At 51.5% G+C, this 13,459-nt stretch overlaps 1 protein-coding gene across 8 annotated transcripts in view; it reads left to right on the top strand.

The window, feature by feature from the left end:
- The first annotated feature begins 664 nt into the window (after window positions 1-664).
- TENM4 (teneurin transmembrane protein 4) overlaps window positions 665-13,459 on the top strand; it is a 748,341-nt gene continuing 735,546 nt past the window's right edge. For 4 of the 8 annotated variants that reach the window (XM_043580115.1, XM_043580112.1, XM_043580114.1 and 1 more), the window contains exon 1: window positions 666-1,031. The gene's annotated coding sequence lies outside the window, so the exon portion shown is untranslated. Of the gene's footprint in view, window positions 1,032-13,459 lie in introns of all 8 variants that reach the window. The other 4 variants (XM_043580116.1, XM_043580117.1, XM_043580113.1 and 1 more) reach the window with 2 other exon arrangements.

Here is a 13,459-nt window from a genome sequence, read left to right on the forward strand (position 1 = left end):
GGCGGGGAGGGAAGCCACCGGCCCCAGAGAGACCCGCGAACAGGCAAAGGCGCGGGGGCGGGGAAGGAGAGGAGACCAGACAACATCACAGAGTCACGGGGGGAGAAAGCCAAAGCGGGAGGAAAGAGAACAAAAGGCAGGAGGAGAGGAAGTAGAGAAAAGTCGGGACGAGGAAGGAGAAAGTTTGAGAAAGGGACGGAGACAGCGAGAGGAGACGGTAAAAGAAAAGAGCAGACCGAGAAAGACACTGTACTGAGAGAACTAGGAGAATTCGAGAACGAAAAGGCAATAAAAGGGAGCGAAGATGGAGAAAGGAGCGGAGTGAAAGGAGGGAAGGGGGCGAGAGGAAGCCATCGGGAGGAACGCACAGAGTGGGGCGAGCGGACAGGCGGCTAGGGGCCCCGGGAGGGCGCGCGTCACCTGCGTGGCGCCCCCCCGCGCCGTGGTGCGGCCCTGCTCCCCAGCGCCCCTGCGCCGCGGTTCGCCCAGCCTCGCAGGATTGGCTCCCGCCTCCCATTCATGTAACCTGCGTGTGCGTGTGAGTGTGTGTGTGTGTGTGTCTCTCTCGCTCGCCCTCTCTGTCTGTGTGTAAGAGAGCGAGGGTGGGGGACGGAGGCAGGCAGGCGAGCAGGCAGGGAGGGGAAGAAGAGGAGGGAAGCTATTAAACACACACACACTCACACACTCGCGCGCGCACACACCCGCCCCAACCCCCCAGAAGCCTCGGGATTGCAGCTGTTTCATGTGGGGCAGCAGTGCTGGCAGGGACGCCGGCCGGGAGCGGCCGGGAGCGGGAGCCGGGCGTGCGCGCGCGGCTGGAGGCTCGCTGGGGCTCCGCTCCCCTCGGGAGCTATTGTTGGTCTCGCTGGAGCTGAGCGCAGAGCCGGGACCCTCTCCTTCCTGGGCGCCCTGCTCGGGCTCGCGGAGCCGAGGAGCCGCGCCGCCGAGCGCCAGAGGAGCCACCGGCGCGGCGCCGTGCCTCCCTGCCGCCCTCCTCCCCGCTTCCCCGGCGGTGGCAGCCTGCAGCCACGGTAAGGCGGGCGCGCTCCGCTCTACGGAAAAGCGCCTTGGGGACCGCGGCGGCGTCTCACCGGCTCCCTCGCCCCTCTTGGCTCGTTGGCCGTGGCGGGGTCAGGGCGGCTCGCGCGGACGCCCGGGGCTCCAGGAGACTCTCGCCTGCTTCCCTCGGCCCTCACTGGGGGCGAAAGGGAGGGAGGCTGGGCGGGAGGCTGCCGGAGAGGCGAGCCACTCTGGAGCCCGAGCCTCCGTCGCCGCAGCCCCCGGAGCCCGCCGCGGACTAGAGTCTGGGAGCGAAGGTTAGGGGGAAGAGCGGGGAGGTGGGCGCGGGTCCGGGACTCAGGACTGCGGGTGGGAGGAAGGCGGCGCGCCCGGCTTCGTCTGCCTCGCGGGGATCCCTTTCGCCGCCCCAGCCCCAGCCCCGGCGTCCGCAGCCCCTCTGCAGACCAGCCTGCCCCTGGGCCCGGGCGGGCGCTGGATGAGCCCGGGAGGCGGCGCCGGGCTCTGGTGGCTGCAGCCTGTCTTGCGGGGCGAGCACCGGCTGCAGCGGCCCCGCGCGCGCCGCTGTTGGAGCCGAGGAACGGAAGAGCGACCCCGGCCCCGCGCCCTCTGCAGCCCGCGCGGCGCTTGCCTCTTCTCGCCCGCCGCCCTGCAGCGGTGCTGACGTTCCCTTCCCAGCGAGTGGAGGCTGCATCGCCGGTGGACGCTCAGAGCGGTCCTGGGTGTGAGTGGGAATGTGTGTGTGTGTGTGTGTGTGTGTGTGTGTGTGTGTGTGTGTGTGTGACTGCTCGCACCCCTGACTTGGAGAAATGTGCTCTGGGTTGAAATGTGATCACCGAGCTCCGTCATTTTCCTCGCGTTTTAAAAATGCAGTCTATTGAAAGAGCAGACGTGAAGGTGGTATAAGAGTGTGTGTGTGTGTGTGTGTGTGTGTGTGTGTACGCGCAACCAGGGAATACACAGCCAACTACTGGGGGCGAGGCAAGGTTCAACTGTTGAGTCCTCTTTGGCTGGGCGGTAGGGTGGGTTTCGCTGGCCGCTGCCAGCCCCTTCTGTGCCCTGCCCCCGCCTAGGCGAGGTTGGAAAGTACTGGAAATTCAACTGCGTGGTCTCTAACTTTGGAAGTTGGCTCGCCTTTCAGGGTGACACGTTAAGGCGATTTGTGCACCCTGGTCCTTGTCTACAAGGGTATTATTACTCGGTTGGGTACAGAGCCCTCTTCAGAACCGCGCCAACCCCCCGCCTGTGTCCCTATCCTCCACCAACCCTGCCCCCCCTCTCCCCCCCGCCCAGCCCTGGCGAGGTTTGTAGAGATGCAGTCAGTTATCCATAAGCTACCAATGCAGCGAAAGGGGCGCATTGAGGCAGCCTGGGTTTCGGAGGATCCTGCGTGCACCCTTAGTGTCTGACGAGTCCACGAGATGCCTCGCTGCTTTGTGGAAGGGGGCGGCGGGGCACGCTCGGGATTCGAGCGCGGGGGCGAGAGGGTGCCCATGTGCTGAGCTCTGCGGCCGCGCACGCAAGATCTGCCGAACGGCATCGCGGGCAATTATATAAACTGGCTCAGTGATTACCCAGAACCGTGATGCGAGCACCTCGTTCGCGAAAGACAAGCCCAAAAGTTTGCCTGCTTGGGGAATGTAAGTACCGGGGCGCACCCATCCCGGGACCGGAGAGCAGGGAGACACCACGGCTCCCACTGATGTGATGGACGTTGGGCGCTGATGCTACTGTCCCCAGAGAACCTGTTATCGAGGTACGGATTGGGTAGAGACTCGGGGATTGATCGGAGAGAAAAAGCCGGTCAGAACTCAGGGTCCAAGGAGTCCTCAGAGCCCAAGCCTGTCTCGGGGGGTGGGGGCGGTGTGTGTGTTGGGAGGCCTTGCAGAAGATGATGTTCTTTTAGAAAACTAAAACTAACTTTGCATCCTGGGAAACCCCTAAGCCTCGCTTCTGTGTCTCTCAGATCTCCCCCACCTTTCACATCCAGTGCCCTTCACGTGTTTAGGAACCTGCCTGCGCTCTCATCCACCTTGGAGGTGCCCAGCGTGCCAGCCATCCAGGCCAGGCCCACTGTGGCGGGGGAGCTAGGGAGGGTGCCGGTCTCTGCCAGGGTTGGCCACCATTAGGTACCTATTCTTGGTTTCTTGGGCTAGCCCGGCGCTAATGGGGTAAGATGGGGATGAGCGCAGGGTATGGCTTCCGCCCCCTCTCTTCCCTCCTACGCGGACCGCAGTTTGCTTCTGCTGCGTTTATTTCCCTCTCCCCGTCTCCCTTAGCTGCCGCAGCCTGTAGCATGTTAGTCTTTGATAGAGAAACCACAGTAGTGGAGTGCTTTTAAATCTTCTTTTCGCCTGTAGAGGGATAAACCAGCCTAGACCTGACAGAGGCGTGCGGAACGCTGAAGTCTGGGGCACAGTGGCCCTGAACTCCCTCCCCACCGCAGGCAGGAGGTGGTGGTGTGCCTGGGTAGGGAGGGTTTGTTTTTTTCCCTCTCTCTCTCTTTTTTTTTTTTTTTTTTTTTTTTTTTTTGCCACATTCCAGCGTCCTGAAATCCCGCATCCCCTCCCCCTGAAATCCTGGGTCTATCTGAGTGTGTTCCGCGCTGTAAAATAAATCCTCCCTTCGCAGACCTGTGGGGCCTTTCGGATTTCCTGCCGCTGCCATGATCCTTAACAATGCGATTACAAAGCTCGTGCTCCGCTGGGGAAAATCCCCAGGTGCCGACCGGCCGCGCCTTGACCTTGCTGAAGGCGCCTTTAACCCTGCTGCCTGAGAGGCTCCCGGCCGGCGACGAGGGTCTGGAAGGGAGGAAGGAGCCCCGGGAGGGGCAGTGCTCGCGCCGGACGGGGAGGGAATAGGGTCGCGGCGCGGCGGCCGCGGGGAGGGGACGGGGCTCGGCGGCAACCTGTTTCCCCGTGCACGCCTGCTCCACGTCCTCCGCGCGGGCCGGGCGCCGCCGCGCTCTCCGCGGGCCCCCTCGCCTTCTGCGTTGTGGTCTTCCCGGGCTCCAGGCTCCCAGGCTGGAGGAGCAGCGCCGCAGTCCGCGGGAGCCGGGCCGCCGGGTGGGCGGGGCCTGCGCGGGAAACCCGAGCCCCGACCGTGGTGTTCCGGGCCGGGTTCTAGCCTAGGCGCCGTGCCGCGCGGGGTCCTAGCTGTGCCGCGCTCCATTCCCCCCGCCTGGCCCCATCCTCCGCCCCCCGGCGCGCTCCAGGCGCTCCACCGCTCAGCTCTGCCCCGGAGCTCTTCTCGCCAAAGTTCGGAGGGATGTTTTCACAGGTGGTGGTGGAAGCAAGTGCGTGTGTGTGTGTGTGTGTGTGTGTGTGAGAGAGAGAGAGAGACAGAGACAGAGACAGAGACAGAGGCAGGCAGCGCGAGCGAGCGAGCCTGGAAGGGGGAGGTGGTGCGGCGAGGCCAGACATCGCGCTAAAACGGGATTCCCCTCTTTGTAGGCGTTGTAAGAGAATGATGAGAAAGAATCCGTTTTCTCCCGCGAGGATGGTGACCGGAGTCCTTCCACCTGGTGGAATCGGACCAGTCTGAGCTGATTTTCTAGGCTGAAGGAGCGTCGCCTCTCAGCGGTGTCCTGCGTGCACTGGGTCCTTGTGAATGTCGCGGAAGTGAACGCCCCCAGGTTGTCTAGGCAAAACTTAGGACCTAGATGTTACCGTAGCTTTAGGCGGCTGATTCAGGGAAGGTTTTATTCCCAGCATGTGTCTTTAAGTGAGCGGAGGCAGAGTTCAGGTTGGCGTGTGAGTTCACCATCTTCTGGGGGTGGGGAAGTTGTCAGGGATGGAGAGGTTACGTTTTTGAGATTTCTTGGACTCATCTGCCAGCTTCTTAATATCATCAAGTTCTCTCTTTGGGGATGGGGGTAGGAGGGGGGCAGAAAGCCAATTAACCACCCTAATGGGCTGTGGTGGGAGAAGAATCAGCCTTGCTCACTGCGGGGCTGGGGCGGGGTAAGGGTCCTGGAAGTGTTCAGCCTAAAGTAGCATCATCAGAAAGCAGTTCTACAGCGAAGGGAATACTCTGTCTGGAATACGAAGTAGTGAGTCCCCATGGAACAGGTGTTGCAGTGAAACACTGGGTATTGTAGTAGTGGGCGTTTTGGATATCCGAGGGCTCTCCTCCCATAGATCTGACTCTGTGGCATAATCTCTTTAACCCTCTCTGGTTTATGGGAGTAAATTGATGGGATGTGACTTTAACTCCTTTATTTCCTGGGTGGGAATCATGGCAATGGGGCCTTAGGCAAGTTGCCTTTGGAAGTTAAGTTCTCTCTCCTGTAAAATGGGGAGACATTCTTTAGTTTACAACTGAGTAAGGATTAATGTCTATAAAAACTCACAGATAATCATTCCCTTCCACTTCCTTCCTCCTTTTTCAACACTGTGCATTTGTTGGGTGGGGGCTGGGCCGGAAAATCAACAGCCCGAAAAGAACCAGCAACATTGCATCCACAATCTATTTAAAAACAGCTCAAGTGCTTGAAACAAAAATATCTTCTCTTTTCTTAGAAAAGTCATTTCCAGTTTTGTTAGAGTTTCTCCCTCATTGAGTCCTTTTTTATGACAGAATTACATTCTTGTGCAGATTGGCATGTTACATAACCTGATATTTCCAGATCAAGAGTTAAAAATATGGGCGAGAGAGTGATTAGGAGTTTAGGATAAAGACTGTTGGACAACACAAGCAAGGGACTCAATGTGATGCCCACTCACAGTCTTTAACTCAGAAGGGTTAAAGAAAATGAGATTGAATACCACGTAGTGTAAATCCTCACCTGGGTGGGTACTCAGCCCCCTGTCCAGTTCCAGTAAACAGCTACTCTGCCTGGCCCTCCAGCCTGCCACTGTTCTGCCCCAATAAGTTGTCCCACATCCATAAATCCCAAAAAGGGAACAAAAGAACAATGGGATTTAAATCACCTCCTTGCAGATTTGATTCCAAGAGCCCAGCAGGGTAAATCAACGTCAACTCTAGATCCGAGAGACCGATTTTTACCTGCCTTCTTACATGGTTTATCAGCCTGGCTTATTGTAGCTGAAAGCTTTATCACTCCATCTTTGCTTTGCACTGACAGACCGCTGCTCTGGGGGGCCACTTTGGAAGTAACACATGCCTCACTTCCCTGGGAGTCAAGAATCTATGCATCCCTGAACTTAGAGTTTTCCACAAGAGCAGCCTCTAAGGAAACAGTGAAAATGTAGATGGTTACTCCTCTGTGCCTTATCGATTCATTACTTTGTCACAGTTAAAAAAAAAAACAAAAAACTTTTGTTGTCTGTATTATAATTAGCAAAGTAATACGTGTTTACTGGAGCAAGGTAAGACAATACAGAGAAAAGCAGAGAGAAGCTAAATTTGATCACGTTTTGAGTTGTGACTTGTGACTTTATATAGGTAAGAAAATGAGGTCATGGTCATAACATAATGCACATTTTCATTTAATGATAGATCTTTCCATGTTATATTTCTCCCTACGGCAGCATGTTTAATGGCTACATAGAACCTCGGTGTTTTAATAGGGCATACTTTATTTAAACGGTACTGAAATTTTGACTTTTTATTTTTAGTTTTATTTTTTTAATCAAAACAAAGCTGCAGGCACCACCCTCGTGCACACTGTCATTTCAGTATTCCCTTAAGATAAATTCCTAGAAAGTAGGACTGGAGGGTCACAGACATATGCCATGCTAAGACTTCTGTCACACACGAGAAGCAGTAGGCTACACTGTGATTTCTACTTCATCTTTTAAACCAGAATGTGGCTGTTTACTTTCCAATCCCCTACAGGCTTGGGAGCCTGAGTAGTAGAGGGAGGTAGGGGTGACCATCAAACCTCAAGCAGGGGATTTGCATAACTTTGAGCTGTTCTGCTGAAGTGATAGGCAAATCCTTTTTCAAGAACATTTTTCTTGCCTGGCTGTTTACGAATCATCACTTTCTGTAGCGCTGCAGCCAGCAATGGAGTGGAAATATGTAAATATGTTCCTCTGTATTGTAGGTGGGGCTGGCTCCACAGTGAATGACAAACAGTTCCTCAGAAGAAGTGTGTGCGTCTAGCGTTTGCTCAGGCAGTGGATTCCACCCCTCCCTGCCCTTCCCCCTTCCCTTTTCCTTTGGCTCAGAGGCCTTGGAATGGCCGCCTAGGAAATCTTAGAAAGGAAACCATTGGGACGACCCACAGCAAGCTTATCCCCACCCGCTGGTAACTGGCATTTTACTGGAAAATCGGCCCACCTGTCTCTCCTCAGGGTGCCTGGGCACAGTAAAAAAATTAAATTAACATGCCCACATGCTGTTTCCAGAGTGGAACAGTAGTTGGGCCTCTCTTCCCATCCTGGTATGGGCCAGTTCAATGAGAGGGGGGTATTTGTCAGTCTTCCTTTCACGTGTCAAATTTCTGTGACCCAGAAAAGATTTGTTCCCTGTGGTTAGATGACTGGTCATCTGACAAAGAATTCTGTGGAGCCACTGGGGGAAGTCCAGTCCTCCCATTTCTAAAGTGTCTCTGTGCTCAGCTAGAGACATCAGGAGTTCCTTTAGGGCAGATAGAGAGGTCACCTCAGCCTTGTTCCACAGTGTGGTCACCACAGAGGAAACCCACTCCCCTGGTCGCAGACTGAATTCTGACGAGTGTTCAGATGCTGCCTTTGATACTGACACCTCTCCAGTTTCAGTAGGGAGGGCAATGGAACGATTTTGCCCTTTGTCATGTTCTGAACATCAAATCAGGGCCTTTCTTTCATTTGGAAAACAAAAAGGAAACAGGACATAAATGTAGCAGGACCTCAAAAGCAATTGAGCAGGGCCCCCTAATCCCTGTCTCCTTGAGCCCTGCATTTGCTTTGTCGATGGTAGTAGCCTGGGCCCACAGCAGGAATGATTGTCAGGTACAATTGGTAAATCATTATAATCCTCAAGAACATTAGGTTTTAAGAATGTTTTCACTTAAAGAGCTGAATTTCTTGCTGTAGAATGTTGATTCTTAAAGCGTGGCCTTTGAACCCCTCGAAAGTCAAGTAAAAGGGTTGCAGCTAATACGTTGTGGCTTAGGGTAAAACACTTGCCCGTCCCTGGAATCAGTTTCCCTCTCTGTAGAATTAGGATGGGAGAGGAGTGTGGATTTGATGTATTGTAAGACCGTGCTTCTCAAACTTTTTATATGCACATGTATCACTCAAGAATCTTGTTATTAAAGTGCGGGTTCTGATTCAGTAGGTCTGAAGAGGGGCCCAAGAATCCGCATTTCTGACAGGCTCCAAGCATTTCTGATGCCATCCACGATGCTGGTCCCTGGTTCACACTTTTAGTTAGCCGGGTTACAAGCTACTTCCTACTCTGATGCTACTTCAGAAAGTAATAATGATGACCACCAGACTTCAAGAGGAGCTGTCTTCTATTTATAGACTGGTACTGTAGAGAGATGTGTCCATTCTTTACTTTGGGGTTTTGAGAATTGGTGTCTTCATTTTAGGAGGCAGAGTAGGGAGGGACATAGTTCTGTCCTGCAGTGGTTGTCAGGAAGGTGGCAGAATGGAGCAAGAGCCCAACAAACACGTATACAATGCCTCCTGTGCATAGGTAGCTGCTATCACCCCCAGGTTCTAGATGAGAAAACTGAGACTCCTTAAGGCAAGCCGTTTGCCTAAGGTCACAAACCTAGGACTAGCCTCTGATCATAGGCCTCTCTGGCTCTAAAACCCTTGTTTCTCCTAGAAGGGCAACTTTGTAACTTTTTGGAATGGCGTGCAATTAAAGCTGAGTGCTTAGCAAAGTGTTTCTCTTTAGAGGTCCTTTTACTGGGTCTACTTTGAGAGTGGATCAAGACATTTAAAAATTTGCTTTATTATCATGCAAGCAATGAAAATGCTTAAGAGCTTAAAAGCAATTTGTTCAACTTGGTTAAATATCCGCCCTCCCCAGTCTTGTTTGTATTATTATTAATTTACTCATCAAACTGTGACATCAAAACCATTGTGAAGGTACATTTCAGTATCTTCTGATTGGTGGAACCCTTCAAATGAAAGGAGTTTGTATTCATGAGGTCCACCGTGGAAGGATCTAGTTCAGAGTGAGTCAGAAAAACAGGCTCTTTACTGAATAAACTCAGCCCTCCTTTGGCCTCTGGATGAGAATCGGTCGTTTAAACGTTTTATTAACGTGCAATTATTCTGAGAACCAGTCAGCAATGCGGCTCTTTGCAAACATTAATTAGCTGATCTTCACATCACCCCCACGTGACAGATAAATAGCATTAAGCCTGCGTTTGAGAGAACAAATGGACACACGGAGATGAAGATGGGAGAGACAGACTTTCGCCTTGCAGGAAGTACGGCAGAGGGAGGGTGGGACCGGGAGATTACAGGAGTTTGGCCCTTAATAAATATTTACTGGGTGATGCGCTAGATATTCTAGAGTTGCACTGTGCAGCACGGTGGTCACTAGTCACAATTTAAATTACATTTAATTAAGTAAAATTAATAATTCGTTTCCTCAGTCACGCTAGCCAGACTCCCAGTGCTCAGTAGAGGATAGTAGCTATCATATCAGGCAGTACAAATATAGAACATTTCTATTGTTGCAGAAAGTTCTGTGGGGCAGTGTTGGCTAGTAGCTCCGGGTGATGAAAGACTAGTTAGTATAAGATCTCTGCCGGTCCCTAAAACAACACCTGACATGCGATAGTCATTACATAGCCCAAGCTGTGGCTAAGTACTTTGGGGTGGTGGTTAAGGACCCGGCTCCTGGAGCTGAACAACTTAAGTTCAAATCCTGGTGTAGCCGCAAACTGGTTGTATGACTAGAGGTAGGCTATCAAATACTCTGTGTCTCTTCGCAGATTCATGCTAGTGTTTTCCACTTTGCGTATTAGCCAAGATTATTTCCGAGACAATGCTGGATTCTGGAGAGGGTGCTGGGAGACAGGTACTCTCCTTTGCTGCTGGTGGAAATGCAAATTAATACACCCTTTTAGGAAAACAATTTGGCAGTAACTGTCAGTAGTCCTAGAAACACTTGTTCTCTTTAGTCCACTATTCCAATTCTAGGAATCTAGCCAAAGAAAATAATCAGAGATGGGCAGAAAAGATGTCAGAATAAAAATGTTCATTGCCGTGTTATTTATAATAGTGAAAAAAAAAGATGTAAGCAATTGGGTTGGACAAGTAAAGTATGGCAGCCAAACAGTGAGATATTATATAAAGATTAAATGTCATTTTCCAACATGTGTTTTTGTGATGTAGGAAAATGCCACAATAAAATTATGTTTTAAAAAAATAATGCTATACTATTAAATCCCAAATAATGCTTTCCAAAGCAGACATTTGTTGCTGTGGAACTAAAAAGAAATAGACAAAGTACTGAAAAGAGTAACCTGTGAATTAATAGAATTGATGGCTTTGAGAGAATTGTTTTAGCTTCTTCCTCTAAGTTTTATGTTTTTGTTTTTCTGTTTGTTTTTTTTTAGAGAATTTTTTTTTCAACGTTTATTTATTTTTGGGACAGAGAGAGACAGAGCATGAACGGGCGAGGGGCAGAGAGAGAGAGGGAGACACAGAATCGGAAACAGGCTCCAGGCTCCGAGCCATCAGCCCAGAGCCTGACGCGGGGCTCGAACTCACGGACCCCGAGATCGTGACCTGGCTGAAGTCGGACGCTTAACCGACTGTGCCACCCAGGCGCCCCTGTTTGTTTGTTTTTAACTGAACTGTGCACTCAGGCCATCTTCTCTCTGCTATGTTGTGTGGTCAGAGACTCCCAGCTGCTCTTAATCTGCCCTTGGTAGCAATTTTGGAATTTCGAGTTTATCCAGTTGTGTTTGTCTACCTTCAAGCCAGGGAGTACTTCCTAATGTCCAATATTAATTCCTCTTTATGGCCGTTTAGGTCCGTTTGTACGTGAACTCTGAGGTGATCCAGACTGAGCAGCATAAAGCAGTGGGACGAACATGAGCTTTGGAGCCTGAAAGAACTAGGCTCAGACCCTGACCCTCACTTCCGTGCCATATAACCTTGGGCAGCCCTTCTGTGCCTCAGTGTTCTACTCTATAAAATCAATAGAAAAAAAATAGAGAAAAGCAGTAGATCCCCTCTCATATCACATGGCTGTGAGGATTGAGTGTTCACTTCAGTTGAACATCTGGCACATCCAGGTAAATAAAGACGCAAATGACTTCAGGGCCCGGTGCTCAGTGCTATCTAAAACATAAGCTAATTTATTCTCCAGGGCACTCTTGAAATCGGTGGAGTCCCCACTTTCCAGATGAAGGAGTGGGACGTCTAGTGTGGCTGCATGCCACGACCTCTGTCATATGGGTGTGTGAATGGCAGAGCTGGGAGTGGACCAAGCCTGGCTGGCAATGAGTCTCGTGCCTTCTCTGGGACAGGCTCCCAAGTTCCTGCGCCATCTTCCTTTCCTGGTTTCCCTGGATGTGCTTCTTCCTAATGCTCTGTAAACTCCTCAACGTTTCCCAGCCGTGTACTCATCCCTCTCAAGGAATAAATAAGGCAGACATTCCTTTTTCGTAGGTTGAATGATTACAGCAACAGCTCACCCAACTAAAAAGTAACCCTGAGCTGCCAAGTCACAGAGATAGGGATGCTCATCCTAGAACCAATTTCTGGGAAGTCTACAGGATCCTTGGCTCAGGTGGCTTTTTGCCACCTTGAAAGAGCTGCTGCGCTTCACTTCTTGGCAGCTTGAAGGAGGCACCAAATTTGTGGGCAGCTCCAACTCCTACTGTTAACACTTTGTGGGACCTTCGGCAAGTTTCTTCCTATCTCCGTGTGTTAGAGTCCATGTCCATTAAATGGGGATAATATTGAGAGTGCGTTAGCATTGGTGGGAGGATTGTCACGAAAGAATGTTTGTGACTGTTTTGTGCAACCTTGTCACTGTTGAATCAGCACCACTATTTTCAGAGTCTTAAAAGTAACTTGTGGGACAGCTAAGTCATGGGTTCCTTTTCCTCCACTAGGGATGGTTCTCCCGTATACTTGCATGAAGTGCTTTCTAAGGCCATGTAAGACAGAGGAAAATGCCAGCAGATTTTGGGATGAATTCTCTGCTTTGTCACCTGATAGCTGTATGGAGTCCAGCAAGTTCCTTAAATTCTCTGAGCCTCCATCATTTTTTTTTTTTCATTTATAAAATAGAAAACAGAAGTGTCTACCTCAAAGAGCTGGTGTGGGGTTCGTGAAGTGACTTGCACTGTGCCTGACAGACAGTGTCTCCTGTGTGAATGGTAGCTCTCGCCGTTGCTGTTTTTTCCTGCTCTCTCCTCACCCACTCAGCTTCCGGTCCTCTTGATTGTTGCTTCCAGAGCCTTGCCTGCACTGTCAACACAGTTCAGCGGTGGACAGAGCTATGGAGAGACCGAGAGGGTCTAAGGGAGCCGATGTCCAGGTTTTGCAGGTCAGACTCTGAGAGCATCTCTGGCTTTTGAAAATGGAGGTGTCTGTAGAAGTGGAAACAACCAAAATGCTCTCCATTTAGACCAGCAGATCCGGGTTCCGATTCCAGGTCTGTCCCTTTGCTGCTCTGCCCCAGCTTGGTCGCGGATGATTCTTTATCTGCTCCTCTGAGCTGCTGTCAGGTGCGAGATTTCGAGGTCCAGCGCAGTGCCCAACACAGTGGATCCGAATCCTGGCTGTGTATTAGGATCCCCCGGGAGCTCTTACCAAAGACCGGCGCCTGGCCCCACCCCCAGAGTGCTCTGGAACAGCTGTGGCTGGGACCCAGGTGATGTGAAGTTGCAACCAGGATTGAGAAATTGTGCATAAAGTAAAGCCTCGTTGAATGTTCCTTCCCTCCCTTCTTCAGAGAAGCATAAAGGGATCCCATACTGAGTAATTTCTGTATGAGGAGGGCGACCTAATTTATTGGAGCGGTGGGACTACAGATATAGTAATCAAGGCTTCTTTCCCATTGCCTCCCTGCCTCCTGGCAAACTGGGGCACCTGGGTCAGAAAAGTGTGGCCTCGCTCAGCCTGTCTCTTCCTCATTTAGCCAGTTGCATTCTGCGTGCTGGAAAAGGCCTAGCCTTTGCCTGGAGATGATGTGATGTTCCTTTGACCTGATTTTGCTCCTTTTATGTTCACTTCTGGGCAGAGCCCTGTTAACCATTCATGCACAGCCTCCACACAGCCAGCAAGGCGTCGGGGTCCCCGGGGTAGAAGAGGCAGCGCCTGGTCTCTGCTCCCCAGAAAAGGCTCATCCTATGGTAGTAGCTCTCCAGGATTGGTGCCAGAGCCTTGACATTACCCAAGGGCCTGGAAGCTCTGCACTTCTGGATGGTTTGGGTGTTTTGACATCTTTTCGATAATTAATATTTGCTTGAGAAATCCTACTCAGTTGGCTGCCTTTTTTTTTTTCTTTCTAAGATCACTTCAAGGACACCTCAAAGTGGGAAAAAGTGTTGCGTTCAGGAGAGGGC

The sequence above is a fragment of the Prionailurus bengalensis genome, chromosome D1 (genome assembly GCF_016509475.1).
Source record: "Prionailurus bengalensis isolate Pbe53 chromosome D1, Fcat_Pben_1.1_paternal_pri, whole genome shotgun sequence".
Taxonomy (NCBI): Eukaryota; Metazoa; Chordata; class Mammalia; order Carnivora; family Felidae; genus Prionailurus; species Prionailurus bengalensis.